Source organism: Leopardus geoffroyi, chromosome D2 (genome assembly GCF_018350155.1).
Source record: "Leopardus geoffroyi isolate Oge1 chromosome D2, O.geoffroyi_Oge1_pat1.0, whole genome shotgun sequence".
Taxonomy (NCBI): Eukaryota; Metazoa; Chordata; class Mammalia; order Carnivora; family Felidae; genus Leopardus; species Leopardus geoffroyi.
In genome coordinates this window covers 43,634,118-43,640,595 of record NC_059334.1, presented here as the reverse complement: position 1 = coordinate 43,640,595, position 6,478 = coordinate 43,634,118, and the positions used below count along the sequence as shown (strand labels likewise).

Below are 6,478 nucleotides of genomic sequence, written 5' to 3'. Positions count from 1 at the left end.
CTGGAAAACAGTATGGAGGTTCCTCAAAAAATTAAAAATAGAACTATCCTATGACCCAGCAATTGCCCTACTGGGTATTTATCCAAGGGATACAGGTGTGTTGTTTCGAAGGAGCACATGCACCCCAACGTTTATAGCAGCACTATCGACAATAGCCAAAGTATGGAAAGAGCCCAAATGTCCATCAACAGATGAATGGATAAAGAAGATGTTGTATATATATATATATATATATATATATATATAGAGAGAGAGAGAGAGAGAGAGAGTACTACTCAGCAATCAAAAAGAATGAAATATTGCCATTTGCAACTGTGTGGATAGAACTAGAGGGTATCATGCTGAGCAAAATTAGTCAGAGAAAGACAAATATCATATGACTTCACGCATATGATGACCTTAAGATACAAAATAGATGAACATAAGGGAATGGAAGCAAAAATAATATAAAAACATGGAGGGGGACAAAACATAAGAAACTCTTAAGTACAGAGAACAAGTAGAGAGTTGCTGGAGGGGTTGTGGGGGCAGGATGAGTTAAATGGGTAAGGGGCATTAAGGAATCTACTCCTGAAATCATTGTTGCACTATATGATAACTAACTTGGATCTAAATTTAAAAATAAATAAATTATTTATTTTTTTTTTTAAATTTTTTTTTTCAACGTTTATTTATTTTGGGACAGAGAGAGACAAAGCACGAACGGGGGAGGGGCAGAGAGAGAGGGAGACACAGAATCGGAAACAGGCTCCAGGCTCTGAGCCATCAGCCCAGAGCCTGATGCGGGGCTCGAACTCACGGACCGCGAGATCGTGACCTGGCTGAAGTCGGACGCTTAACCGACTGCGCCACCCAGGCGCCCCTAAAAATAAATAAATTATTTAAAAAATCACACTAATAAATTTAAAACTAGATAAACTAAAATATAAAATATTGGTAGTGAGCAATGAAATTCCATAATCATAGCTTTGCATAAATACTTGTTGTAAATATGGTTAAAAGAATAAAATGAGGGGCACCTGGCTGCCTCAGTCAGTAAAGAATATGACCCTTGACCTTGGGGTCATGAGTTCCGAGCCCCACATTGGGTGTAGAGATTACTTAAATAAGTAAATAATTTTTTTTAAGTGAATAAAATGAATATCAGAATTTATTCTAAAAGAAAAGATAAAAATTAACAAAACTAATAATGACAATCTTTTTTAAAATGTTTATTCATTTTTGAGAGAGAGAGACAGAGAGTGAGCAGGCGAGGGGCTAAAAGAGAGGGAGACAGAATCTGAAACAGGCTCCAGGCTCCGAGCTGTCAGCACAGAGCCCAATGCAGGGCTCAAACTCACAACTGTGAGATCATGACCAGAGGTTTACCAACTGAACCACCCAGACTCCCCTAATAATGAGGTATTTTTAATTAAATGTAGTTATTCATAGAATTTAAACCATGTTGGATGAATCATTATAAGAGAAAGAAAATTTTAAATAAAACAGTACACATAGGATCGGAAGGATTGGAAACAGGAGTGTTAAAATCAAAAACAAGCTGAGACCAACCTTGAAAATTCCTTGAGCAGATAAAACCAGTTTGGTCGGGTAAACAAAGCTGAAGTCAGCTTATTTTGTTAAGACTAACTTGGCCGGGGTCACTTCTTGTTTTTGCTTCTAGAAATCATAAGCAAAATTTGAACTGCTTCCCAAGGTTATATGAAGGAACCACTGACCAATTCCCTATCATTTAAAGAAATTCCAATATTCTAACCAATCACCATGAAGAATAGTCACTGCTTTCTTGCTACATGCGCTTCTTTATAACAATGCACCCCTGAGCCTCGCTTCATATTTTGGTTTAAGTGCTTCCATTCTGCCAACTGTCTTGTTGGGTGAGCACAATACACTTTTACTAATTACTGCTTTGGTGATTCATCTGTTTCACTTCTGTTATTCCTGAACTTTTGACATTCCACAGGATCAGAAGTGAGATCCAAAGAAACCCGCCAATGACTCAGGCTGGTGAGTAAGCAGGTGCTGGTACTTGTTTAAAGAAAGTAATTTAAATAAATATAAGTAAGATAAAAGTTTACACGAAGTCCATGGATATTCATTGAATTTCTAAATCATCTCCAAACAAAATAAACATTAAATGCTAAGCATAAGTTTATCTACTCTGGGCTTTTTAATTTTTTACAGAGACAAAAGGTATTTGAGTATTGATAAACATGTTCTGTGCCACACTGAAATACTTACTACAAGGAAGAAAATACTTCTAGGAATTATGAAATATATTTAAAATTGCTAATCTACTACAGGATACTAAATATGATAGTTCACTATTGCCTAATTCTTAGTTTTCACTGGAAAGCAAAGATTACCAATAGTAAAAATTTATAACTGATATGTAAAAATAAAACTACTAGGTTTAAAAAAAGGGTTAAAAATGACTCTGTATGAAAACTAAGTAAGGAAACTAGAATATGGTGTGGGAGGAGGGGGGCTGGGTAAGGAAAGATATAAATGATTGTTTGAAATTAAGAAAAGAAAAAGGACAAAACTAAATGGATATAGGAAGTTGTAAAAGGTTTATGGAAAATGAATCTTCTGAAAGGAATTTTATGCGTGGTCAAGCTAAGATTGGAATGGATTTATTTTTTAAAAAGAGACAATTCTAATATCAAAAGTATACTGATGCAGTGTTAGAACTTGGTTTTCTCTCTGTTAAAAGGATAATGTGTTTTTTATTTTTTTAGATTGGTGGTCTGCTTTTTATAAGGAATCATAAACAAAGTTTCTTTACCTACAATGTAATCTGCCTAGGAAATAAAGATTCTGTGTCTTATGAAATTATTTCCTGTGCTTTACATTGTCTCTTTCAAGTCTTTGATTACTTCAAAAAATAACGGAGTCATCTCTATTAGAGCCAAGGTTTTACTTGCCTTTGAAGTCTTTTAATTGTCACTTTGGTTGAATGGATAACTAAGTCAATTGCATCTTGGTTTGGATCTTTAACCATGGCTATTTTTAAGGTTTTTGTCATTCACAATTATTTTTTACTCTCAATTCTTCTCTAAAAGCATTCTGATCAATTACAAATAAAAGTGTTTTATCCTCAAAGAGATTCACAGAAAGGACCCTACCAAGTAATTTAAAATGCAGGTTTCTGGTGACTTTAAGACTATAACATTAAACTGAGTAAGAATTTTAAAACTTCAATGGAAAACTGATTGATTCACAAAGCTGCTAACCCAAGATGAAGCAAAACAATAATTAAGTGTGTAACACTGAATGAACTGATGAAGATGATTATAATTTTTATTACTTCATTTAAAACAACTGCCAGTTCTCTGTGATGAGAACCTTTCCACAGATCTGTACTGAGCTCCATGAGCATAAGAAACTCTGAAGGAGGGGAAAACAAGCAAACAAAACAAACAAAACAAAACAAAAACACACACACACGAAACTATTGCTGATTCTTTAATGTTTTGTTTTCCAGATATAAAGAATTCTTTTTTTCATCTATTTTAATCTATAACTTACAACAATTTGACGGTATATATTTGCAACAAAGGTTGAAACATTTATCTTTTGCTCCCTATCTGACCCCTGCATAATTTGGAAACACTTACTGAATACTCTTGTTTTTCATGACAATGTATTAATTTGCATAAGTTCAGTAAGAATCTTTTCTCCTTGTAAAGGGACCAACTGGGTAAATCCTAGGCTTAGCTTCCTAGCTTCAAGAGGGTTTTGAAAGTCCAATCTGAAATTCCTTATGAAAAAGTCCCAGCAAAACAGATATACTTGTTTTTATTTTTTTTAATTTTTTTTTTTCAACGTTTATTTATTTTTGGGACAGAGAGAGACAGAGCATGAACGGGGGAGGGTCAGAGAGAGGGAGACACAGAATCGGAAACAGGCTCCAGGCTCTGAGCCATCAGCCCAGAGCCCGACGCGGGGCTCAAACTCACGGACCGCGAGATGGTGACCTGGCTGAAGTCGGACGCTTAACCGACTGCGCCACCCAGGCGCCCCTAGATATACTTGTTTTTAATATCTTAGTGTTTATTTATTTTTGAGAGAGCGCAAGCGGAGGAGGGGCAGAGAGAGGAGGGAGACACAGAATCCGAAGCAGGCTCCAGGCTCTGAGCTGTCAGCACAGAGCCCCATGCAAGGCTTAAACTCATGAACTGTGAGATCTTAACCTGAGCTGAAGTCGGACGCTTAACCAACTAAGCCACCCAGGCGCCCCAAAGCAGATTTAAAACAGCCTATATGGTCAATCACTATTCTTGCTGCACCTCTATAAATATCCAGGCAAAGTTTATTAAAACGAGACTTAATTTGCAAACAAATTAGTCTTACTGTGGTTTTTTTTCATAGAAATGGGGATGATTATAAAGAGAAAAATTATGTTTCAGTCATGTACCTTTGTAGATACCAGATTCCAGTGTTGTTAATTGAGATTTTGTTTTCCACCTATAAACTGGACTAGATCCTGAATACTTCAAAGTTTTCTCCAACATTTGGCTAGAACTCTCCAAACTAACGTTTTCCATTTTCTCTCACTCTTTTGGCTTGCAATCACTATACAATTAAAACTGCCCTTTTCTGGAAGCCATGCAACTAAAGCTGGATAACTTGATATACACTTCAAAGAAATCAGCACAACAGCTCATGTGTGGACAATCTCCATGCCTACTGCTATGCAGCCACTCAGAGCTCACCAGAGACATTCACAGTGCAAACCAGGAATGTGTCAGATCGCCGCTGCCTGCCTTCACTCCATCTAAAGATGCTTAGAACCCGACATCTAGAAATCTTCTCAACTGGCTGCTCTCCAAACTCAGAAACTGAATTTATAATTTGCTTAAACTATTAACCTTTGTTTTTCTTCTGTTTCCATAGAAATGCCTCTCATTAAATTACCTGATTGCTCACATCAGAATGAGACCTAAAGCAGGTGAAAATTCACCTGCAACACTGCCTCCTGAAATACAACATCCTCATATTCATCCTGTCCTAAGTAATCATGAGGATATGTGTTTGCCGAGACATCGTGTTATGCCTATAACCCATTTGAGTTATTCAACTGGTTAAATTTCGGTGTCTACAGTCTCAGCTCTGGGGAATTTCTTAATCTGTGGCTATTGTTCTCCCTATAGTCATCATATTAATCTCACTAGCGTATCGTATACTCTCTCAGGTTTTAAACACCTGTCAGTCCCCACTCACATGCCACATGGTATTCACAAAGGATTAGGCAACTGGATGGAATCAACAATAACTACACAAATGATGAAGATAGTGACTACATGGCCCTCTGGCCTGACTACTCAACTCATGGAAACAGCAGATATATGATTCTTTGGCCTGATTACATCAACAGTGGTAAGGAGAATAACGTGATACCAGTTGGTCATACTCTCAACCTGCTGAGAGAATGACCAAAAGGGAGGGAATTCTCGAAACGAAAACCAAACTAGAGACGAGCCTTGAAAATTCCCTGAGCAGACAAAACCAGGTTAGTCATACAAACAGAGCTGAAGTCAGCTTATTTTGCAAGACTAACTTGACCTAGGTCATTTCTTGCTTTTGCTTCTGGAAATCATAAGCAAAACTTGATCTGTTCCCCAAGGTTGATATGAAGTAACCACTGACCAATTATTTATCACTTAAGAAAATTCTAATATTATAACCCTTGTGAAGAATAAACAGTCAGTGCTTTCTCACTATATAAGCTTCTTACCACAATATACCCCTGAGCCCCACTTCATGTTTTGGTTTGAGTACTCCTGGTCTGCAAACTGTCTTTTTGTGGTGTGCACAATAAACTTTTACTAATTACTACTTCGATGATCAACTGGTTTTACTTCTGAATTTTTGATGGGAGCTGATATTAAATGTTGGGGTTTGGGAGTGAATGGTCAAGGAAGAATTCTTGAGGCATCTTTGGTGCAAAAAGGGTGATTTTATTAAAGCACAGAGACAGGACCTGTGGACAGAAAGAGCTGCACTGAGGTTGTGAGGAGTGGCTGATCATATACTTTTAAATTGGGAGGGGGTTAGGGATAGCATAAGTTCCTAAGGAATTTGGAAGCAAGATTTCCAGGACATTGAGGGGCTAGCTGTTGTTAGGATAAGGTCATTTACTACTGTGTAGTAAAACCTTAGTCATGAGACCCTTCAGGTGTACATCAATGGGCCCTATGCTTAGAGGATGATTGCTAACATATATCTTGGGGGGTAGAGATAAAGAAAGTTTTCAAAGGATTTTTTTGTATATTAAAGAAGACTTACAGGATCCTGGAGGTTATGATAAGGTCAAGCTAAGGTTGCTTTTTGCCTTTAGCAAAGTATTAATATCAAAGCAGTTGAGTTCCTGGAAGAAGGTCACTCTGTCTGTCTCAAGGACTTGTCAATGGGCTGTAAATTGTAGGGAAGTTTAAAATTTTTCTTTCGTCTTTGTTCTCCACATCAGAGATAT

The 6,478-nt window shown here is 37.0% G+C and overlaps 1 long non-coding RNA gene across 1 annotated transcript; it reads left to right on the top strand.

Annotated features, from left to right (window-relative positions):
* Positions 1-1,825: 1,825 nt before the first annotated feature.
* LOC123576698 lies at positions 1,826-5,845 on the top strand. Its single transcript, XR_006701547.1, has 2 exons — positions 1,826-2,007; positions 4,610-5,845. It is a non-coding gene; the product is annotated as an uncharacterized LOC123576698 (long non-coding RNA).
* The last annotated feature ends 633 nt before the right edge of the window (positions 5,846-6,478 follow it).